Source organism: Neoarius graeffei, chromosome 15, assembly GCF_027579695.1.
Source record: "Neoarius graeffei isolate fNeoGra1 chromosome 15, fNeoGra1.pri, whole genome shotgun sequence".
Classification (NCBI taxonomy): domain Eukaryota; kingdom Metazoa; phylum Chordata; class Actinopteri; order Siluriformes; family Ariidae; genus Neoarius; species Neoarius graeffei.
In genome coordinates, this window is record NC_083583.1 from 32,117,573 (window position 1) to 32,143,554 (window position 25,982).

Here is a 25,982-nt window from a genome sequence, read left to right on the forward strand (position 1 = left end):
GCCACTGGGAGACCATTTGGTCTCCCAGTAACTATGTTAAAAAATGCTCTGCTTTATATTCAAGTCAGGTCAGTTTATTTGTATAACACTTTTAACAGCAGACATTGTCGCAAAGCAGCTTTACAGAAAAAATAAAAACTTTAAATATATGAACTAATTTTACCCCAATAAATTTATTTATTCCAGTTTAGCAACTTTATTTTAAAAATCGAGCAACATTTTGAGCAACTGATCACTGATAATCATTGTTCCCCAACAACCAATCACTAATCACCATCATTCCCAAACGACTAATCATCAATCACCAGTTTTTCTCATCAACTAGTCACTGATCTTCATTGTTCCCCAACAACCAATCTCTAATCACCTTCATTTCCAAACAACTAATCATCGATCACCAGTTTTTCCCATCATCTAATCACTGATCATCATTGTTCCCCAACAACCAATTACTAATCATCTTTTGTCCTAATCTACTAATCCCTGATCATCACTGTTTTTCAACAGCTAATCAATGATCACCATTTTCCCCATTAAGTCATCACTGAACATCATTGTTTCCCAGTGACCATTCACTGATCACCTCTGTCCTTCAGTGATCAACCACTGATCACTAGCTTTTTCCATCAACTAATCACTGATCATTCTTGTCCCCAAAGACCAATCAAAGATCATCATTGTTCCCCAATGGCCAATCACTGATCACCATCATTCACAAAGACTAATCCTTGATCACCATTGTTCCTCAATGACCGGTCACTGATCACCATTTTTCCTCATCAACTAATCACGGATCACCACTGTTTTTCAATGGTCAATCATGTTTCACCATAATTCCCAAGGACTAATCACCGATCACCATTGTTCCTCAATGACCAATCGCTGATCACCATTTTTAATTTTTCCCAATAGGAATAGGGAATGCTTCCCCATGCTCACTCGATGAACTCTATATTTAGAGCAGGACCAGAATGGGATAGTTTAAAAATAGCAAAAATTCAAAACCTAATTAATTTCTGCAAACTATAATTGTAGACAGTGTGTGTATGAAATATAGAAAAACAAACATTGTAAGATATATTATAAAGATTGGGAGAGGGAAAGTGGGATTATAGGGGATAACATCTGTACATCAGAAATGCTTGTGCAACATGATGACCTTATTTCCCTCACACTCACACGAGGTGATCTGTACCGCATTCGAGCATATTTCATATTCCAGTTAATTTGACTCGTGTGATAATTGTGTACTGCGCTTGGGTGCGGTTCACTTGTACAGTGTGGAAGAGGTGCGCTCGGGCACAGAACTCAAACACTATAGTGTGCACGTTTCAATTCACTGGAGAATATTTAGGTTAATAACAGGCCTGGTTCTCACCTTATTGATGAACATGAATTGTAGTTGGCAGTAAAGCTGCATCGTGATGACGTAAGTGCACTTGGGACCAGGACATAGAGTGCAGTGTGAGCGCAGACCAGTGGGAGAGTGGGGAGGGGAACAATTGCTCTTGGGAGCAGTACAAGGCAATCGTTCCGAGTGTGAATACGCCCTAAGGCTGAGAAGAATACTTTGTCTCCTTTTTCCAATTCTGATTTTTTTTGGCCTAGTTTCATCCATTTAGATGGAGTTGGGCTTGAATGTAAAAATCTGAAACCTGGAAACCCTACTTAATGATACTGTATTACCTCGAACACAGTCTAAAACTGCTCAAAATGAGGTTACTAGACTGTATGCTGGATGACTGTTATTGACTTTAAAAATATTACTAGATCGCAGCCTATAGCATAAGTCGATGTGACAGCCTCTCTGCTTTATTCTGTTTGAGGCTGTCATCATTAATGTCATCCTGCAACATCAAATACTTTGTTTACAAGCATCTGATGAAAGAAGCAATCAGCATCCCAAAGTGTTCCAGCCTTCAGAGGGAGTAGGGCACAGTCATAATGAGTGCAGATTGGAGTACAGCCTGAGATCAATGTGGAGATCACTTCAGAACGCTGATCGTGATTTTTGAATCTTTTACCCATTTCCAATTTTTTTCCTGATCAAGAGAAACTTGTCACTTTTGCACTCATTAGTTAGAAAAAAAAATTCATGTTCATCATTAATGCACACAATGTGTGTGTGTGTGTGTGTGTCTCAGGCCAATTAGTCTCATAATTAATGAAGCACACTAATCGTACTAGTCACTTCTAATGAACGTAAAGTCAACCTGTGTGACAGCTTCAGCTCTGAAAATAAATCAGTCTGTAACATGATCAGAAAAAAACATCGACATCCAGATCAAAACTGTAACCACGTTTCAGATCAAACTACAGAGTATTAAAAAAAGTGTATTATAAAATATCTGAACACAATCACACACCTGACGCCTGAAGCTTATTCTAGTGTTCAAAAAATTATAGACTTCTAAATCTAAGACATTTATATTCTTTTTATATGTGTTTTGTTCATCAGCAGAAGAATGATATCAAATAAGATTATTTATTTTTTTTTGCGGTGCGGTTTCAATCAAATCCTGCGCTCTGATTGGCTGGCGAGCGGGTCCGTATCCGGTACAGATCCCAGTTACAGAACCCGGTTACGGACCTCTGGTGACTCGCTCGTTCACAACAGCAACAAACATAGTAGAATTTTTTGTCAACATATCTTTTTTTTTTTATAAGATTTATTTATAAGATGTTCAAAAATCTTATAAATTTTTGCCAGCATTTCTCAGGAGAATAGCATTAATTTTACAGCATGGATAGCGATAACGACAGTGTTCACAGCGAAAGTGAGTTTTACTACCCTGAGGAAGACGAAATAAAATAAAACATTTCAGGAGAAAGCTAAAAACCTCTAACTTGCTAACGCCGAGCAAAAACATGGCTGAATCCTGAATGACTCCTATTTGTATAAATAGGGGACTACATAGGCGGCAAAATGTAGTTTTTTTCCTGCCATGGAAGTGCACTTGTATACCGAGGAGGAAGCCATTTGCATTACAGCCATGAATGAGGATTCAAAATGGCGGCTCGGCTCGGTTTTCCCTTTCAGGCGCTCTCGTTTTCTGTCAGAATTTGATAAAGAAAAAAATAAATATATTATTTACCAGCTTAAGGTCGATCCATATAGTGAAATATCGTGACCTCGGCCTTGAATACTGACCTCAGCCCAGAGGGCCTCTGTCAGTACTTTCAAGACCTCGGTCATGGTATTTCACAATATGGACCTCCCATCTGGTAAATAACATTTGTATTAATGTCAGAAAATATACTGTAAGGCTATATGTAAAATTATTTTTTATATAGACACGAGTGTTTGACTGGGAAATACACTACTTGTATTTTTCATACAAACTACATCTGGGATATTGGGTGACATTTTACAATATCTTCACTTGTGAGGAAATCAATGAATTGTTTTGATAAATTTGGGTACTTTTTGTTTGTGAATGTGTCTATATAATAAAATGAAAATCACATGTTGGCTTGAAGATATGAAGTTTATCTTCTTGTGTTGAAAGACTCTGATTTTTCATATGAAATACTTCGCGGATCTGAGTGACATACTTAAATAATATTGGCTGGCTTTGAGTGGTCTATCAGGTGTATTACATTCAGCTAGCATGATACTGAACGGGTGGAAGACAAGGTCACTATCATGCTAGCCGAATGGAATATATCTGATGGATCATGAAAAAAAGACAGCCAATATTATTATTGTTATTATTATAATTATACATACACACTTCATATCAGCATTCTCGAAGGCCAACGCTAGCTTACCCGTGACTCGGTGCTGTTAGCACGGCAGTCCAGTTACTTTCTAGCTGGTGTAGTATTAGTGAAGGCCAATGCTAGTGCAGTCAAGCTGAATATTATTTATTTATTTATTTATTTTTCCCCTGTGCAATTTACTTAGTTACTTTTAAAATCAACATCGGCAGCTACACACAACGGAGTGAACTGGCAGCCCAAATTCTCTCAAAATCTTCCATTTTTAATGAAGCAAACCTGGCAACCATGTTTGTTTACAAATTCTCACTGTTGCTCACTAGCATGGAAGTTTTACGTTTCCAAAGTGTGACATTATGTTGTCTTGACAACATACAATATTGTAAGAATATTGCATGCTCATTCTCCATTGGGTAGAGTGGTGTAATACATGGAGGATAAGCAAAATGATAACAATATTGCATGCTATCAAACCAAATGAATGAAACCTGCTAGAAGGGAATAGAGTACACATTTTTATTCCATGGAAAAAGTATCCTGTCTCATCTCATTATCTGTAGCCACTTTATCCTGTTCTACAGGGTCACAGGCAAGCTGGAGCCTATCCCAGCTGACTATGGGTGAAAGGCGGGGTACACCCTGGACAAATCACAGGGCTGACACATAGACACAGACAACCATTCACACCTACGGTCAATTTAGAGTCACCAGTTAACCTAACCTGCATGTCTTTGGACTGTGGGGGAAACCGGAGCACCCGGAGGAAACCCATGCAGACATGGGGAGAACATGCAAACTCCGCACAGAAAGGCCCTCGCCGGCCACGGGGCTCGAACCCAGACCTTCTTGCTGTGAGGCAACAGCGCTAACCACTACACCACCGTGCCACCCTGAAAGTGTCCTGTATGTATAATAATTAAATAATATTGGCTGGCTTTGAGTGGTCTATCAGATATATGCCATTCAGCTAGCATGATATTGAACGAGTCAAAGACGAGTTCAGTATCATGCTAGCTGAATGGAATATATCTGAAAGACCATGAAAAAAGCCAGCCAATATTATTATTATTATTATTATTATTATTATATATACATACACACTCTCTTCATATCAGCATTCTCGAAGGCCAACGCTAGCTTACCCGTGACTCGGTGCTGTTAACGTGACAGTCTAGTTACCTTATAGCTAGTGTAGTGTTAGCGCAGGCCAATGCTAGCGCAGTCAAGCTGAATATTATTCTTATTTTCTCTGTGTAATTTACTTAATTACTTTTAAAATCAATATCGACAACTACACACAAAAGAGCGACCTGCCAGCCAGATTCTCTCAAAATCTTCCGTCTTTTAAAGAAGCAAACCTCGTGGCCATGCTTGTTTACAAATTGTCACAGTCACTCACTAGCGTGGACATTTTACATCTCTGACGTGTCTCTTTTCCATTTTTTTGATGTCTGTTGGTATGTTTTTCTCTTGTGAATATACATGAAGAATATATAATTAAGTTTTGGTAGCCTTTCGGATGTTCAGTGTGTCTTTAGTTTCAGCTTTTTGTTTATTTATTTAGTGCTTAATTATTGCATAGTTAATCCTAGCAGTAGCATTGGATTAGCCTCGTCTTCTCTCTTTCCCAGCCAACAAAAAAATGATTGTGCGCATGCGCAGCAGAAAAGTTTTGTCACTGGATCTTTGCATGCGCTCTGATGTATGACATCATGTTGTCTTGACAACATGCAATATTATAACAATATTGCATGCTCATTCTCCATTGGGGAGAGTGGCGTAATACATGGAGGATAAGTGATATGATAACAACAGTGCATGCCATCAATAAACCCACGAGAAGGGAATAGAATACATATATGTTATTTACCAGCTGGGAGGTCCGTATTGTGAAATACTGTGACCAAGGTCTTGAAAGTACTGACCGAGGCCCTCTGGGCCGAGGTCACGGTATTTCACCATACAGACCAACCTTAAGCTGGTAAATAATATATTAATTTTTTTCTTTACTAAATTCTAACAGAAAACGAGAGCGCCTGAAAGGGAAAACTGAGCCGAGGTGAGCCGCCATTTTGAATCCTCATTCATGGCTGTAATGCAAATGGCTTCTTCCTCGGTATACAAGTGCACTTCCATGACAGGAAAAAAACTACATTTTGCCGCCTATGTAGTCCCCTGTTTATACAAAATTGAGTCATTCAGGATTCAGCCATGTTTTTGCTCAGTGTTAGCAACAGTTAGAGGTTTTTAGCTTTCTCCTGAAATTTTTTCTTTTATTTCTTCTTCCTCAGGGTAGTAAAACTTGCTTTCGCTGTGAAGATTGTTGTTATCACTATCCATGATGTAAACTTAATGCTATTCTCCTGAGAAATGTGAAAATAAATGTTGACAAAAATTGCTACTATGTTGTTTGTTGCTGTTGTGAACGAACGAGTCGTCAGAGGTCCATAACCGGGGTCCGTAACCAGGGTCTGTATCGTAGGATACAGACCCGCTCGCCAGCCAATCAGAGCGCAAGATTTGATGGAAACCGGACCGCAAACAAAATAAATGTTTTTATTCCATGGAAAAAGTGGCCCGTATGTATAATTCCTGATCTTTCACTCCGATGACGTGACTCCCAGTGTTTTCCTGCTGACAGGACATGCTTTGTCAAAATGGCGAAACGGGTAAAAATTTAAATTCTTTGGATTAATTTGCATATTTTGTTTTGAGGATGTGTCTAGATAATAAAAAAAGAATATTACACGGTGGCACAAAGATAGGAAGTTTATCTTCTCATGTTGAAAAATATTTCAGTCGTACGTGTCGCTCACTCGTGAAATATCCATTCACCACTCGAAGATAAACTTCATATCTCTGTGCCACTGTGTAAGCCATAATAAATGAAACAAAGTCAATATTTGGTGTGAGATGACCCTTTGCTTTAAAAAAAACCCAGTAGTCTCAGGTACAGTGAGTGCAGCTTTATAAGGAAACGAGCTGTAGGTTTTACTGAGCATCTTACAGAGCCAGCCACAGTTCTTCTGGACACTTTGTTACACTCGCGTCTTCATTTTGCACCAAAACCCAGCAGCCTTCATTATGTTTCTTTTTTAATCTGAAAAGTGGTCTTTTATGTACAACCCCGATTCCAAAAAAGTTGGGACAAAGTACAAATTGTAAATAAAAACGGAATGCAATGATGTGGAAGTTTCAAAATTCCATATTTTATTCAGAATAGAACATAGATGACATATCAAATGTTTAAACTGAGAAAATGTATCATTTAAAGAGAAAAATTTGGTGACTTTAAATTTCATGACAACAACACATCTCAAAAAAGTTGGGACAAGGCCATGCTTACCACTGTGAGACATCCCCTTTTCTCTTTACAACAGTCTGTAAACGTCTGGGGACTGAGGAGACAAGTTGCTCAAGTTTAGGGATAGGAATGTTAACCCATTCTTGTCTAATGAAGGATTCTAGTTGCTCAACTGTCTTAGGTCTTTTTTGTCGTATCTTCCGTTTTATGATGCGCCAAATGTTTTCTATGGGTGAAAGATCTGGACTGCAGGCTGGCCAGTTCAGTACCCGGACCCTTCTTCTACGCAGCCATGATGCTGTAATTGATGCAGTATGTGGTTTGGCATTGTCATGCTGGAAAATGCAAGGTCTTCCCTGAAAGAGACGTAGTCTGGATGGGAGCATATGTTGCTCTAGAACCTAGATGATGATATGTTCAAACTCTTTGCAATTTTACACTGTCGAACTCCTTTCTGATATTGCTCCACTATTTGTCGGCGCAGAATTAGGGGGATTCGTGATCCTCTTCCCATCTTTACTTCTGAGAGCCGGTGCCACTCCAAGATGCTCTTTTTATACCCAGTCATGTTAATGACCTATTGCCAATTGACCTAATGAGTTGCAATTTGGTCCTCCAGCTGTTCCTTTTTTGTACCTTTAACTTTTCCAGCCTCTTACTGCCCCTGTCCCAACTTTTTTGAGATGTGTTGCTGTCATGAAATTTCAAATGAGCCAATATTTGGCATGAAATTTCAAAATGTCTCACTTTCGACATTTGATATGTTGTCTATGTTCTATTGTGAATACAGTATCAGTTTTTGAGATTTGTAAATTATTGCATTCTGTTTTTATTTACAATTTGTACTTTGTCCCAACTTTTTTGGAATCGGGGTTGTAATATGCTGCCCAGATACAAGGGTTTTTTTCTGTAACATTTAATTTTGTGCTGGAAAACGAACGTTTGGACTCTTTTTTTGTACTGACTCGATAATGTAGAAGTCATAAAATAGAAATCTATAACAAAGCCTGTATGAAAAAAAAATAGTGTGCCTAAGACTTTTGCACAGGACTGTATATATATATATATATATATATATATATATATATATATATATATATATATATATATTCACATGTACATTATAAGTTTTAGTCAGACCAGTTATTAAAGACTGTTACCGTAGTGTGTCTGTGTGTCTGTGTGTGTGTGCACTTCCTGTTTTATAGAAAAAATAAAGTCTCATTTGGTCTGGTTTCTTTCTCAAACACACACACACACACACACACACACACACAGAAAAAGAGAGAGAGAGAGAGAGAGAGAGAGAGAGAGAGAGAGAGATTAATTGCACACACTTTACTCTGGCTCTGTTTTCCAGAACTCTTTAATTTTTATAACTCGAGCACCGGTGTTTGGTGTCTGTGTGTTTAATCAGCTTTTAGTGAGAAACACAGGGAGAAATAAATCACTGGACACATGCATACACACATGCACACACACACACACACACACACACACAAAGGAATAAACAGTTAATCTCCGCATTCAACAAGTTTACCTGGACTTTTTTTTATGAGCAGAGAGAGAGAGAGAGAGAGAGAGAGAGAGTACAGTACTGTAGTACACTCCTACTAATAGGTTTGTCAGTATTTGGACTATTTCCTACATTGTAGAACAATACTGAAGACATCAAAACTATGAAATAACATCTGGAACATAGATGGAATTATGTGGTAAACAAAAAAGTATTAAAAAACAAAATATGTTTCATATTTTTGATTCTTCAAAGTATCCAGCGTTTACCTTGATGACGCTTTGCACACTATTGGCATTATCTTAACCAGCTTCATGAGGTCGTCACCTGGAATACTTTTCAATTAACAGGTGCCTCGTCAAAAGTTAATTAGTGCAATTTCTTGCCTCTTAATGTCTTTGAGATCAAACAGTAAATAGTAAATAAAAGATACAGTAAATAGCCCTATTCCACAACTGTAGTAAGCCTTATTATATCAATAACTGTTCAACTCAGTCAAGAGAAATGACATCCATCATTACTTTAAGACATGAAGCATCATTTAATTAATAAAAATAAATAAAAACATTGAATTTGAAGGTATGTCCAGACTTTTGACTCCTACTGTACAGACAGACAGACAGACGGACAGAGGGAAAAGTGTAAACACAGAGTTTTATTCTGTCGAGTCTCATATTTTGCTTTTTAATGTCATCTCTTTCAGTTTATTTTGTTTTGATTCATTTCATCATTTTAACACAAGTCTAATCCCACCTTTATACAGACGCGTCATATACTTCAAATACAAGTGCAAATGAACTTTTCAAATCCATTGTTTCTGAACACTCCATTTTGTTATTAAGATCAACACAAGATATGGCGTTCATCAAATTTCCATGCAATCTGATTAACATTTTCTAAAAGTTAAAAGTATTTTTTGTTTTAATTCTTACAAAAATTACATGATGGTGTTTTCAAAACAGAACATTTTTCCATTTTTCTGTATTGTAGTTTAAAAAATTATTACTGCAACTGAAATCAGTATAAAATTCAAAGCAAGTCAGTTAAAAACTCAAACTCAGGTCTCATTATGATGTTTAATAAAAGAATTGCCAATAAGAAAGGTACAGTATGATGGAGTTGTTTCTTCAGTCCATATGATGATGGAGGTGTTTCTCTCTCAGTGTTTTCTTTGACTCAGTGTTTTCATGAAGATCATCCACAGGAGCAGTTGAAGGTCAAACAGTGTAAACTGTTTTTTTTCCTGTTACCATAGTGATATGAATATTAATTCTGAATTAAAAATAACTTTCTAATGCAGAGATAAGTGAGGTGAATTAATAAGTGAGGCGATAATGATGCCACTGTAATGTTAATTCTTTGTGTTGTACATGTCATACACTTCCAGTTTATAAAACCACACATGTAAAGTGTAAAACTGGACCCTGACGGCGTATTTAGATCCTCAGTGTTTTTTTTTTCTCTGTGACATTGACCTGGGTTTGTGTAAACACATGGTACTTCTGAGCGATACTGGTGGAGTCTTGTTCCTGACACACTGCAGCTTTGTGTTTCTGATTCTCCACAATGGAGCGTTTTAGCGTTTAGTGTTTTACCCCCCAAGGCTCTGAGCTACACCTGGCTCTTATTCAGAACCTGACTGATGTTTACATTACTGTATACACACATCATTGAAAGAGGAACATCAGAACGGCACGAGAACCGAGACATCACCTCAAACTTCCACTCAGACAAAACATGAGAGGACCCAGTACGAAAGACACTGTTCTGTTCATGTTGAAGTTAAATTAAAGTTAATTTGCTCCATTCATGATGGCCCTGATAGCTAATGCCTTGGGTCTGGAGCTGGAACTCTGTTTATGTTTCAGCTGCTGGGGTTCATTCTGTTCTTTGACACGTTTACGGCTGAAATTTAATCAAAACGGTCAATAAATAAATTAACGTCTTACAGGAGTGAGGAAATAAAACATGAGTCAGACAGAAAGACTGAGTGTTTAACCATACCTCAGAGGAAAGACAGAAAGAAAGAAAGAAAGAAAGAAAGAAAGAAAGAAAGAAAGAAAGAAAGAAAGAAAGAAGTAAAAAGGATAGATAGATAGATAGATAGATAGATAGATAGATAGATAGATAGATAGATAGATGTTATTTGTATAAAATTGTATTTTATTGAAATAAATCAAGGGCGGCACGGTGGTGTAGTGGTTAGCACTGTTGCCTCACAGCAAGAAGGTCCGGGTTCAAGCCCCGTGGCCGACGAGGGCCTTTCTGTGTGGAGTTTGCATGTTCTCCTTGTGTCTGCATGGGTTTCCTCCGGGTGCTCCAGTTTTCCCCACAGTCCAAAGACATGCAGGTTAGGTTAACTGGTGGCTCTAAATTGACTGTAGCTGTGAATGTGAGTGTGAATGGTTGTTTGTCTCTACACTACCGTTCAAAAGTTTGGGGTCACTTTGAAATGTCCTTATTTTTGAAAGAAAGCACTGTTCTTTTCAATGGCGATCACTTTAAACTAATCAGAAATACACTCTATACATTGCTAATGTTGTAAAGGACTATTCTAGCTGCAAATGTCTGGTTTTTGGTGCAATATCTCCATAGGTGTATAGAGGCCCATTTCCAGCAACTATCACTCCAGTGTTCTAATGGTACAATGTGTTTGCTCATTGCCTCAGAAGGCTAATGGATGATTAGAAAACCCTTGTACAATCATGTTAGCACAGCTGAAAACAGTTGAGCTCTTTAGAGAAGCTATAAAACTGACCTTCCTTTGAGCAGATTGAGTTTCTGGAGCATCACATTTGTGGGGTCGATTAAATGCTCAAAATGGCCAGAAAAATGTCTTGACTATATTTTCTATTCATTTTACAACTTATGGTGGTAAATAAAAGTGTGACTTTTCATGGAAAACACAAAATTGTCTGGGTGACCCCAAACTTTTGAACGGTAGTGTAGGTGTCAGCCCTGCAATGACCTGGAGACCAGGGTGTACCCCGCTTCTCGCCCATAGTCAGCTGGGATAGGATCCAGCTTGCTTGCGACCCTGCACAGGATTACAGATAATGGATGGATGGATGAAATAAATCAAAGTTGATTTTGATGAAGAAGCTCTGAAAGGCGTCACTGGATGCTTCCACTCCGCCTCTGTCTCCTGATGGTACATTTCAGTGGTGAAAAGAGTTTTCCAATGAGTTCCACACACGTTTATTTCTGTCTTCAGCTCTGCTATCTCACCACATCAATCACTCTCTCTCTCTCTCTCTCTCTCTCACACACACACACACACACGCACACACACTCAGGAGCTGATTTAAGGATTTACTCATCATCCTGCACTCCTAGAAGAATTAAGAGAGAGAGAAAGAGAGAGAGAGAGATGTGAAAAGGTCAGTAAGTGAACTTATTTTCATTCAGAAATGATTAAACAGTGATGTTGGAACCGCCCACTGCATTTTGATTGGTTCATGTGTTTTTTTATGATTAAAAATCAAAGTTAATGTTGCATGTTCACTTCATAATCATTTCATCAAAAACTCTATTAGAATCACTAAGAGCAATTTTAAGTGTGCTAGTGTGTGGTAGTGCACTCAGTAAACGGCCTGCTCTCTCTCTCTCTCTCTCTCTCTCACTCACACACACACACACACACACTTACTCACTCAGTGTGGATAATTAGGGCTGTAGGGAGGATGCAGGATTCTGAGTGAGTAATTGTCCCCATGTGTGCAGTTTCAGAGGACACTTTAAAAAGAAGAGTATGTGCAATCAGAACACACACACCAGGAAGGGACATCACAGGCTGGAAGAATTTCACTGGTTGGAGTGTACATGTTATCATGTTATTAGTATTAGCATTACAAGAGAGACAAACATGGAGTTAGAGAGATGACAGGAAGACAGATAGAGAGATACAGGGTGAGACATATAGAGTTAGACAGACAGAGAGTCAGACAGAGATGTAGAGAGAGTAATGAAGACAGACAGAAAGACATAATGGAGAATGACATGACACCGAAGGAGATGCAGATAGGGACAGAAACAGAGAGAGAGAGAGAGAGAGAGAGAGAGAGGTTTTGAGTTACTTGATCCTACAAGCTGCACAAACACCCATGAAATTATCCTGCAACTAACCAGATGTGTGTGTGTGTGTGTGTGTGTGTACACGCAGGAGCTGAAGCCATTTCACATATGCAGAGTCATACATACACTATCAGTGGAAGGGGAGATAGTTGATAGTTGATGGATAGATAGATAGATGTAGGCTGGATGGAGAGGGATAGACCGAAAGGAAGAATGATAAATGAATATTTGAATGACATGCACAGACAGATATGATCATTTAAACTGTTAGAACTTCATGCTACCCAAGAGGACATAGGCTTCCATTATCTGTTAGCAACAATAGCCTCATACCTCTGGTCCAGTGATAAGTCCAGCCTCATACCTCTGGTTCTAAACAAAAGAATAAACCGAATTATCTTTCATCATCTGTGTTTCTGATTTGATTTCCTTTCCAGCTCTGTTCCGTCAGCAGTGCTGCATCCATACCCACAATGCATTGCTCTCTCTGAAATCACTTAGCTGAACATCTGGCAGCATTCTGATCTGAGTCTGAGCTTCATTTCATCTCTGGAGGTTCAGTAAACAATTTCCAGCTTTTCTTTATTAACAAACAGATTTTCATTTCATTGTGATCATAAATAAAGAGCTTAAACTTTGCAGCGAAGATGAACGACTGGAATCATATCCTAACACAGACGAGTGTGACGACGCAATCAGCAAAACGAGCATCTCATTTATCTGTGTGTGTGTGTGTGTGTGTGTGTGTGTGTGTGCGCGCATATGTGCACAATGAAATCCGGTGCTGAAGTGTAATTAGCTGTGATTCATTTCCTCTCTTTACTTTAATCTAATGGAATAATGGATGTTGGTGAAAATTGCTCAGTTACAAAATGAATAAAGAGAAATAAAAAACGAGCAGTACTGAAGCACCTCAGGGTTTAGTGTGGATTATAATCACATTCATAATCTGCTGCTAAAATGCAAATTAGAACATGAACATGCTCGATGCTCATGTTGCCCAGTGACAGGTGGCTTTGGGTCAGTTAGGGTGGAGCTTAGAATAAATCAGGTCAAAACACTTTCACCTGGGTTTCACACTACATAAGCCAGGGCTCTCTTTAAATATACAAAAAGACCAGAAGCTGCAGCGTGGTTGATGAAATCAAACACCGACGCATGAGATGGCTCGGGCATGTCTTATGTATGAACCAACAGCGGATCCCCAAAGTTGCCCTCATGTAGAAACCCCCTGGAAGGCGGAAGCCTGGAAGACCTAAGACCACTTGGAGAAGAACCATCACCTCTGAGCTCGTCTCGTCTCGTCTTCTTCCGCTTATCCAGGATCGGGTCGCGGAGGCAGCAGCCTAAGCATGGAAGCCCAAACTTCCCTTTCCCCAGACACCTCGGCCAGCTCCTCAGGAAGAACACCGAGGCGTTCCCAGGCCAGCCGAGAGACATAGTCCCTCCAGCGTGTCCTGGGTCTTCCCCGGGGCCTCCTCCCGGGGGGACATGCCTGGAACACCTCCCCAGGGAGGCATCCAGGAGGCATCTGAAAAAGATGCCCGAGCCACCTCAGTGGGTTCCTCTCGATGTGGAGGAGCAGCGGCTCTACTCCGAGCTCCTCCCGAGTGACTGTGCTTCTCACCCTATCTCTAAGGGAGCGCCCAGCCACCCTGCGAAGGAAACTCATTTCAGCCGCTTGTATCCGCGATCTTGTTCTTTCTGTCATTACCCAAAGCTCATGACCATAGGTGAGAGTCGGAACGTAGATCGACCGGTAAATTGAGAGCTTCACCTTTTGGCTCAGCTCCTTCTTCACCACGACGGACGGGTAAAGCGACCGCATCACTGCGGAGGCTGCACCGATCCGCCTGTCGATCTCACGCTCCATCCTTCCCTCACTCGTGAACAAGATCCCGAGATACTTAAACTCCTCCACTTGAGGCAGGACTTCTCCACCAACCTGGAGAGGGCAAGCCACCCTTTTCCGGTCGAGAACCATGGCCTCGGACTTGGAGGTGCTGATTCTCATCCCAGCCGCTTCACACTCGACTGCAAACCGCCCCAGTGCATGCTGAAGGTCCTGGTTTGAAGAAGCCAACAGGACAACATCATCTGCAAAAAGCAGAGATGAAATCCTGTGGTTCCCAAACAGGATTCCTTCCGGCCCCTGGCTGTGCCTAGAAATTCTGTCCATAAAATTTATGAACAGAACCGGTGACAAAGGGCAGCCCTGCCGGAGTCCAACATGCACTGGGAACAGGTCTGACTTACTGCCGGCAATGCGAACCAGACTCCTGCTCTGTTCGTACAGGGACCGGACAGCCCTTAACAAAGAGCCCCGAACCCCATACTCCCGAAGCACCCCCCACAGAATACCACAGGGGACACGGTCGAATGCCTTCTCCAGATCCACAAAGCACATGTGGACTGGTTGGGCAAACTCCCATGAACCCTCGAGCACCCTATGAAGGGTATAGAGCTGGTCCAGTGTTCCGCGACCAGGACGAAAACCGCATTGTTCCTCCTGGATCCGAGGTTCGACTATTGGTTGAATTCTCCTCTCCAGTACCCTGGAGTAAACTTTCCCTGGGAGGCTGAGAAGTGTGATTCCCCTATAATTGGAGCACACTCTCTGGTCCCCTTTCTTAAAAAGAGGGACCACCACCCCAGTCTGCCACTCCAGAGGCACTGTCCCCGACCGCCACGTGATGTTGCAGAGGCGTGTCAACCAAGACAGCCCCACAACATCCAGAGACTTGAGATACTCAGGGCGGATCTCATCCACCCCCGGTGCCTTGCCACCGAGGAGCTTGCAAACCACCTCAGTGACTTCGGCTTGGGTAATGGACGAGTCCACCTCTGAGTCATCAGCCTCAGTCTCCTCAGTGGAAGACATGATGGTGGGATTGAGGAGATCCTCAAAGTATTCCTTCCACCGCCCGACAATGTCCCCAGTCGAGGTCAACAGCTCCCCACCCGCACTGTAAACAGTGTTGGCAGAGTACTGCTTCCCCCTCCTGAGGCACCGGACAGTTTGCCAGAATTTCTTCGAGGCCGACCGATAGTCCTTCTCCATGGCCTCCCCGAACTCCTCCCAGTTCCGAGTTTTTGCCTCCGCAACTGCCCGAGCTGCAGCACGCCTGGCCTGCCGATACCCGTCGGCTGCCTCAGGAGTCCCGGAGGTCAACATGGCCCGATAGGACTCCTTCTTCAGCTTGACGGCATCCCTTACTTCCGGTGTCCACCACCGGGTTCGGGGATTGCCACCACGACAGGCACCGGAGACCTTGCGGCCACAGCTCTGAACAGCTGCGTCCACAATGGAGATAGAGAACATGGTCCACTCGGACTCAATGTCCCCCGCCTCCCTCGGAAGCTGGGAAAAGCTCTCCCGGAGGTGGGAGTTAAAGACCTCCCCAACAGAGTGCTCGGCCAGACGTTCCCAGCAGACCCTCACCATACGTTTGGGCCTGCCAGGTCTGTCCAGCTTCCTCCTCCGCCAGCGGATCCAACTCACCACCAGGTGGTGATCAGTTGACAGCTCAACCCCTCTCTTTACCCGAGTGTCCAAGACATAGGGCCGGAGATCAGATGAAACGACTACAAAGTCGATCATCGACCTCCGACCTAAGGTGTCCTGGTGCCACGTGCACTTAATGGACACCCCTATGCTCGAACATGGTGTTCGTTATGGACAAACCGTGACTAGCACAGAAGTCCAATAACAAAACACCACTCGGGTTCAGATCGGGGAGGCCGTTCCTCCCAACCACACCCCTCCAGGTGTCACTGTCATCGCCCACGTGAGCATTGAAGTCCCCCAGTAGCACAATGGAGTCCCCAGTCTGAGCACCCCTCAGTACCTCTCCCAGGGACTCCAAGAAGGCCGGATACTCTATACTGCTATTTGGCCCGTAGGCACAAACAACAGCAAGAGCCCTCTCCCCAATCCGAAGGTGCAGAGAGGCGACCCTCTCGTTCACTGGGGTAAACTCCAACACATAGCGGCTGAGCTGGGGAGCTATAAGCAAGCCCACACCAGCCCGCCGCCGCTCACCACGGGCGACTCCAGAGAAGTGGAAAGTCCAGCCCCTCTCGAGGAGCTGGGTTCCAGAGCCCAAGCTGTGTGTGGAGGTGAGCCCGACTATCTCTAGCCGGTACCTCTCAACCTCCCGCACAAGCTCAGGCTCTTTCCCCCCCAGCGAAGTGACATTCCATGTCCCAACAGCCAGCTGCTGTGTCCGGGGATCAGGTCGTCGAGGCCCCTGCCTTCGACTGCCACCCAATCCACACTGCACCAAACCCCTACTGCTACCTCTGTGGATGGTGAACCCACAGGAGGTCAGGCCCACGTCACCTCTTCGGGCTGGGCCCGGCCGGGCCCCATGGGCAAAGGCCCGGCCACCAAGCGCTCGCATACGAGCCCCAAACCCAGGCCTGGCTCCAGGGTGGGGCCCCGGCTGCGTCCTACAGGGCGACGTCACGGTCCTGGATTTTTTCTCCATAGGGGGTTTTTGGTGAACTGCTCTTGGTCTGGCCTGTCACCTAGGACCTGTCTGCCTTGGGAAACCCTAACAGGGGCATAATGCCCCCGACAACATAGCTCCTAGGATCATTCAAGCACACAAACCCCTCCACCACAATAAGGTGGCAGTTCTAGGAGGGGATCACCTCTGAGCTATCCGAGTTAAATCTATCATGGGGCTAGGCACAACATCTTGCTACAGACCGTCAAAAGTGGAAGCGCTTGTTATTGGCATTATGCCCCACACGGGGCGAAGAGGATTAAGTAAGTAAGTAAGTCTCTTTAAATGCTTCTCCCACCCAAACACGGGCCTCTTCCACCAAAGCAGGAGCTTCTTCTCCTGCCTAAGAAAGGCCCTCATCCTGCATGTGCCTCATCCACTGAAAAAAAACAACAAAAACAGGAATGTGTGGTCAGTCAGATTTAAGAGGACATAATGCATATAGTTTCTCATCTAAAAGTGTTTTCACTGCTTATACTAAACAAACAATTTTCTAATTACTAGAATTAATTATGTAGAGTGAGTGTGATCAATGCATAAGTGCTGTCAGGAGCTATAACTATAGTATTAAATTGCTATTATTAAAACATTTGCAATCGAATAGCAGAGCAGCAATGTGGCTATTGCATACAGTGGTGCTTGAAAGTTTGTGAACCCTTTCGAATTTTCTATATTTCTGCATAAATATGACTTAAAACATCATCAGATTTTCACACAAGTCCTAAAAGTAGATAAAGAGAATCCAGTTAAACAAATGAGACAAAAATATTATACTTGGTCATTTATTTATTGAGGAAAATGATCCAATATTACATATTTGTGAGCGGCAAAAGTATGTGAACCTCTAGGATTAGCAGTTCATTTGAAGGTGAAATTAGAGTCAGGTGTTTTCAATCAATGGGATGACAATCAGGTGTGAGTGGGCACCCTGTTTTATTTAAAGAACAGGGATCTATCAAAGTCTGATCTTCACAACACATGTTTATGGAAGTGTATCATGGCACGAACAAAGGAGATTTCTGAGGAAAAGCGTTGTTGATGCTCATCAGGCCGGAAAAAGTTACAAAACCATTTCAAAAGAGTTTGGACTCCACCAATCCACAGTCAGACAGATTGTGTACAAATGGAGGTGTTAGGGGAGGTGTAGGTCTGGTGAGATAAGGATCCACAAGCAGAACACACAGTAATCCAATAAAAAAAGTGACTTAATCCATGGAAAAAGGGCATGGCAAAAAGGTGAACAAACAGGACAAAAACAAATGGCAAAATAGTCCAGGTAAAAAGAGACAAAAAACTTGACAAAAACACAAGGCAGACAAGGACAAAAATGCTAGAGCAAAAAAAAAAAAACCAAGAAGAAAACCCTAAGTGCAAAAACCATAAACTAGAAAAATAGCTTGAGCAAAAACCATGAAATGCAATAAAGGCACAGAAACGGCTGGAATAGCAAAACTAGACGTTCTGGCAAAGTCAGGGTCTGAGAACAGCCTTTACCTGTATATAGGCAGGGGTGAAAACCAGGAAGTGAGTTGAAGGTGAGCTGGAATTCCCGGCGCTGGTGTGGGAGAACCGTAATCTGCGGAGTGGATGTCCAGGATGGAGCATGACAGGAGGAAATTCAAGACCATTGTTACCCTCCCCAGGAGTGGTCGACCAACAAAGATCACTCCAAGAGCAAGGCGTGTAATAGTCGGCGAGGTCACAAAGGACCCCAGGGTAACTTCTAAGCAACTGAAGGCCTCTCTCACATTGGCTAATGTTAATGTTCATGAGTCCACCATCAGGAGAACACTGAACAACAATGGTGTGCATGGCAGGGTTGCAAGGAGAAAGCCACTGCTCTCCAAAAAGAGCATTGCTACTTGTCTGCCGTTTGCTAAAGATTACATGGACAAGCCAGAAGGCTATTGGAAAAACGTTTTGTGGATGGATGAAACCAAAATAGAACTTTTTGGTTGAAATGAGAAGCGTTATGTTTGGAGAAAGGAAAACACTGCATTCCAGCATAAGAACCTCATCCCATCTGTGAAACATGGTGGTGGTGGTATCATGGTTTGGGCCTGTTTTGCTGCATCTGGGTCAGGACGGCTTGCCATCATTGATGGAACAATGAATTCTGGATGATATCAGCGAATTCTAAAGGAAAATGTCAGGACATCTGTCCATGAACTGAATCTCAAGAGAAGGTGGGTCATGCAGCAAGACAACGACCCTAAGCACACAAGTCGTTCTACCAAAGAATGGTTAAAGAATAAAGTTAAAGTTTTGGAATGGCCACATCAAAGTCCTGACCTTAATCCAATTGAAATGTTGTGGAAGGACCTGAAGCGAGCAGTTCATGTGAGGAAACCCACCAACATCCCAGAGTTGAAGCTGTTCTGTATGGAGGAATGGGCTAAAATTCCTCCAAGCCAGTGTGCAGGATTGATCAACAGTTACCGGAAACGTTTAGTTGCAGTTATTGCTGCACAAGGGGGTCACACCAGATACTGAAAGCAAAGGTTCACATACTTTTGCCACCCAGAGATATGTAATATTGGATCATTTTCCTCAATAAATAAATGACCAAGTACAATACTTTTGTCTCATTTGTTTAACTCGGTTCTCTTTATCTACTTTTAGGACTTGTGTGAAAATCTGATGATGTTTTAGATCATATTTATGCAGAAATATAGAAAATTCTAAAGGGTTCACAAACTTTCAAGCACCACTGTAACGCCAGTGATTTGGGTTTGATCTGCACAAGAGAGCACACTGTTAGATTTTCAGGGATTTGAAAATACCTAATCAAATCATGTTGGATGTACAAAAATAAATTGTGTTAACAATGTAATTCAGTTCAATCACATGGAACCTATGTATGCATATGAATTATGTAAATTGAAATAGCTTTTTTTTTAGACTAATCTGGGGCCTCTTTTGCCCACATGGAGGCCTTGTCCTCTCCATACAGGGATCTTCACTCCCCAAGAGGGAACCTCATCCTGTCCAAGCAGGAACTGTGAGAGCCTCAGGGCTGTCAGCTTGTTGGGGCACTGGCCCTTTAAATGGGTAGTTACCTGGGATTGTGTTCTTTGTTTTCTTTTATTCTCCTCTTTTAGGCCAACTTGGTTGGAGGGGACGGACGGGTGGCAAGCGTTTGCCTTTTTGGGTTTTGGTTTGTGTTGCCTTTGTTTTTTATGCATTCACTCTGTGCTTATACTACTGATTACTGATTGGTTCATACTGACATTGTTTGTTTGAGTTATGTTTTACATCTTATTTTTGATCTGTTTATTGAATAAATTCATGAGTTTCTGAAACTTACCTGTGTGTCCTCCTCTCTTTTGTGATGGTCATGAGCCAGACCATTACAGGAACCTTACCCTTCCAAAGTGGAGACTTCTTCCACCAAAGTGAGGGTTTTAAGGCCCGGCCCCACAATACTGATAACTATAACTATAACTACAACTATAACGATAAGTATAAATAAATTGGTCCCCTGCAGTTTACGTAGTTGGTGATCACACCAGACTGATAACAATACCTATAGCCTGGGTTTATCAGCATCGGTGCAATTGCTTCTGTAGCGATTTTTTTTTTCCAGGCCTGAACCTGATCAAATAAAACATCTGACCAATCAGGTAATCGTTTACATGTGACGCTGTCCGAGCACATGCTATTTTTCTTGTGGCTTTGCCTTCTGTGCAAAATGAGCATCAAAAGCAGCTCTTCCTTGTTGTCACTGTCAGCCATTGTGTGCTGCTAAGTGCACTGGGTGTGCACACAAACAGCATACAACCGCTACATTTTCTCACGAAAACCAACAACCGAATATATTTATTTACCTGAGTGGCAGGACCAACTGCTATTATAGTTGGGATTATAATTGTGGTGTGACTGCTCCAGACTGGAACTAAATTCAGTTATAAGTATAGTCATAGTTGTAGTTATAGGTATAGTCATAGTTATCGGTGTTGTGGATCTGGGCCCTTAATGTTTAATATCCCTGTTACCCAAGCTGAGGCCTCACTCTGCCCAAGTGTGAGCCTCACGATCACTCTGCCCATCATTAGAAACAAAAGACAAAATCACTCGTTCTCCGATTACATGAACAGCTCAGCTTTTAAACATCCATCCATCCGTTATCTGTAACCGCTTATCCTGTGTAGGATCGCGGGGAAGCTGGATCCTATCTCATCTGACTGTGGGCAAGAGGTAGGGTACATCCTGGACAAGTCGCCAGATCATTGCAGGGCTGACACATAGAGCCAAACAACCAAGCACACTCACATTCACGATCAATTTAGAGCCACAAATTAGCCTAACCTGCATGTCTTTGGACTGTGGGGGAAACCGGAGCACCCGGAGGAAACCCACGCAGACACGGGGAGAACATGCAAACTCCACACAGAATGGCCCTCATCAGCCACTGGGCTCAAACCCAGAACCTTCTTGCTGTGAGGCGACAGCGCTAACCACTACACCACCATGCCACCCTGCTTTTTAAACAGTTAACTCTTACTGAATGTTGGGAATATTATCTTATGGGTAAACTGCAAACAATTTTAAACAACTCTTTCTGGAGCATCAGAAGAAGCAACTCGAATAAAAACAAATCTGGTTTTACTGTAATTAAAACTGCTGGTTGGTGCTGCGAATCAAAGGAATCAAAACTCACACAAGTGTGATTCACTTAAACAAGTAGTTTAAACAGAAAGTTTCAGCTCACTGTAGTGAATCATAGCATCAGATGTTGTCCAGTTCAAAGCGCATGTGGGTTAAATTTGATCAGTGAATCCAAAACCTGACCATGTGACATCATCAGTAGCTTTTCTTTAAATTTCTACAGCTCATTGCAACTACTCATAACACAAACATTATCTCTGTCTCACAAATTCCATGTGTGTGTATGTTTAGGTGTTTGAAAATGACAAGTGGATATGTGTGTAATGGTATTAAACAGTAAAATATCATGGTACTGTATATGGTGTAACTGATTATCAGTACAGACTTGAACTCAGAGCACATTGCATGTGGAGTATTTTTAAACTTTGGAAATGCCCCAGGCAGGACGCCTTAACAGAGCACAGTGCTCTCGACACAAGTCTAGATGCTAAAGGGGTATTTAAATGATACCACTATTACCAGCTTCCTCTACCACTTCCAGGTTTGGGCCTTGGGGTGAACTCAATTATATTTATAATTCCCATCAGACCTCAACGGCATATCCGTGACCATGAGCAGGCTGAAGGTAAAGCCAGCGCTGACCTGTTTACTGTCAGGAATTTCGCCTCACCTGTGATATTTTATTCAGCACAGTTACTGTAAAGCCTCTTAGAGCCCTGTGATGGTTACTGACACACAGTATGCAGCACTTCTATAATTTTAATAAATGTACTTTTTTTTGTCTTGCATGCATTCAGCTTGTAAAGATCTCGTTCTTTTTTTATGAAGCGACGCTTCGATGCGCTCAGATGCGGCACGGCACTTTTATGGGAGAAAAGATGAAATATGTAAACATGAAACATGTGTAATAGGGTTTAATAGAACAGTATAAAGTGGAATCAGCTCTGGGGTTGCAGCCAGGAGGAAATGTAAAACAGAAACAGAGTAACTTTTAAACTACGTTCAAAAAAATTCAATGTGTATAAATGGAAAACAAAGCTGGCCTATGCTAACGCTAATGAAAGGAAATACAACACACACACCAATCAAATATGACACAAAAAATGTGATATATATATATGTCAAACACTTGTCACTTGTAACTGATGGATATTAATTCAGGCTCAAGTATGTGGCATCTTATGCCAGAAAATTACACAGGAGGAAATTATAAAAAAAAAATTAAGCCGTAGCTATGCAGAAAGCATCTCAGCTATAAAGGGGACGCTTGGGAAATTTCTGAGAGGTTTCATACTGACATCACAAAAAACCTCTTCAGTGAGACCAGTAGCTTCTAGTTCAGAGAACATGACTTGTGGCAGGTACTTGCGATAGGTCCATGTCTTGGGGCAAGTCCGTCACTGGAGCAAAGTCTGAGACAGTTCCCTCATTCCCCTCTTTCCATCACACAAAGAATGTTTCTAAGGCAAGTTTGAGCTTAACTGTGACTCTTGAGTCATGATGTACAGTTGAACAACTTGATAATTTGCTTGAAATGGAGAGAGTATCCTGGCTATATTAAATATTTGGGGCAAACCATTTTTCCATTGCAGTCAGTGTTCACATATTTAAATGTGAACAGACTAAAAACTAACTATATTTATTCATTTAGGGTTGCCAGTCAATTAAGTCCAAAATTTTTAAATGGGGGATGCTCCTCATATTCAGAGTTGGGTTATGTAGCTGCTGTAGTTGATTTTCTGAGGTCCACATTTAAATTATTAAAATCACCTGTATGTAGTTTAGCCAGATTTATCTTGAAAAGAAGATGCTTTTTTAAACCACAAATATTGGCCTTAAAAAAAATCAAGAACAGACAATACAGACTGACAAAGCAAATCATATTTTTTTTGTTTACTGTCAAATATAATACAATGTAACATACACGCAAAAGACAAGAGGCTAAAAGTTCATACAAGAAGGGTGGCATGGTGGTACAGTGGTTAGCACTGTTGCCTCACAGCAAGAAGGTTCTGGGTTCAAGCCCCGTGGCCAACGAGGGCCTTTCTGTGTGGAGTTTGCATATTCTACCCATGTCTGCGTGGGTTTCCTCCGGGTGCTCCAGTTTCCCCTACAGTCCAAAGACATGGAGGTTAGGCTAACTGGCTACTCTAAACTGTCCATAGGTGTGTGTGTGAATGGTTGTTTCCCAAGCCCGGAAAAGGGAGGGTTGTGCCAGGAAGGGCATCCGCCGTAAAACTATACTTCAATTAACATGACATGTAGATCAATAGGGTAAGTGGGACAAACTGGAAGAAGTGAGTGAATGAGCCAATATCATACAAGAAAATATCCTTAAGCTGAAGTGTGCTTGAGCAAGGCACCTAACCCCCAACTGCTCCCCGGGCACTGTAGCATAGCTGCCCACTGCTCTGGGTATGTGTGTGTGTGCTCATTGCTCGTGTGTGTGTGTGTGTGTGTGCATGTGTGTTAAGATGACTGGAAATGTCCCCATTTTTAACCATGACTGAGAGACCTGAAAAAAAAAAAAAACAGACCAAATCCCCCCTATCCAGATTTTAGCAGATGCCTCGCATACTGTTTTGTGAATCACTTTAAGACAGGCTCGGGCTGATAGCAGAGATGATCTAGAACCCCTCTGGTGACAGCCTTTCCAGTATTGTGACTAGTGGAGCTGAGGAACAACTTTTTGAGTGGAGCCTGGAGTTCATGGTGAAGCTGACCAAAAGCAAAGAAATCCTGAAGAAAATGCACTCAAGAGAAATACACAGACGAGGTTGGTATAAATATATTATGTAGTTAGCAGTCTTTATGTTCAGTGTTTTAGGCTGCGGGCGAGAGGGCATTCTGTTTTCCCTTAATAGTAGGGCTGAAAAAGGTAGTCCATCCAAAAATTATAAGATAAGAAGACATTTATTATCCCACAATGAGGAAATTTCCTGTTTGCAGGAGCACAGTGGATAGCAGCAGAAGAGGACATATCAAGCTGCACAAGTTAAAAAAAAAAAATATATATATATATATATATATATATATATATATATATATATATATATCCATCCATCCATCATCTGTATCCTGTTCTACAGGGTCGCAGGCAAGCCGGAGCCTATCCCAGCTGACTATGGGCGAGAGTCCAGGGTGTACCCCGCCAAGTCACCAGGCCATCACAGAGCTGATACACAGAGGCAAACAGCCATTCACACTCACATTCACACCTACGGTCAATTTAGAGTCACCAATTATCCTAACCTGCATCTGTTGGGGAAACCGGAGTACCCAGAGGAAACCCATGCAGACATATATATGTGTGTGTGTGTGTGTGTGTGTGTGTGTGTGTGTGTGTGTGTGTGTAGTGGTGCTTCTATGTTTCTGCATAAATATGACGTAAAACATCATCAGATTTTCACACAAGTCCTAAAATTAGATAAAGAGAACCCAGTTAAACAAATGAGACAAAAATATTATACTTGGTCATTTATTTATTGAGGGAAATGATCCAAAATTACTTATCTGTGAGTGGCAAAAGTATGTGAACCTCTAGGATTAGCAATTAATTTGAAGGTGAAATTAGACTCAGGTGTTTTCAATCAATGGGATGATAATCAGGTGTGAGTGGGCACCCTGTTTTATTTAAAGAACAGGGATCTATCAAAGGGGTGGTACGGTGGTGTAGTGGTTCGCACTGTCGCCTCACAGCAAGAAGGTCCTGGGTTCAAGACTAGCGGCTGACAGCAGCCTTTCTGTGTGGAGTTTGCATGTTCTCCCCCTGTCTGCGTGGGTTTCCTCTGGGTGCTCCGGTTTCCCCCACAGTCCAAAGACATGCAGGTTAAGCTAATTGGTGGCTCTAAATTGACCGTAGGTGTGGATGTGAGTGTGAATGGTAGTCTGTGTCTATGTGTCGGCCCTGTGATGACCTGGCAACTTGTCCAGGGTGTACCCTGCTTCTCGCCCATAGTCAGCTGGGATAGGCTCCAGCTTGCCTGCAACCCTGTAGGACAGGATAAGAGGCTACAGGTAATGGACGGATGGATCTATCAAAGTCTGACCTTCACAACACGTTTGTGGAAGTGTATCATGGCACGAACAAAGGAGATTTCTGAGGACCTCAGAAAAAGCCTTGTTGATGCTTATCAGGCTGGAAAAGGTTACAAAACCATCTCTAAAGAGTTTGGACTCCACCAATCCACAGTCAGACAGATTGTCTACAAATGGAGGAAATTCAAGACCATTGTTAGCCTCCCCAGGA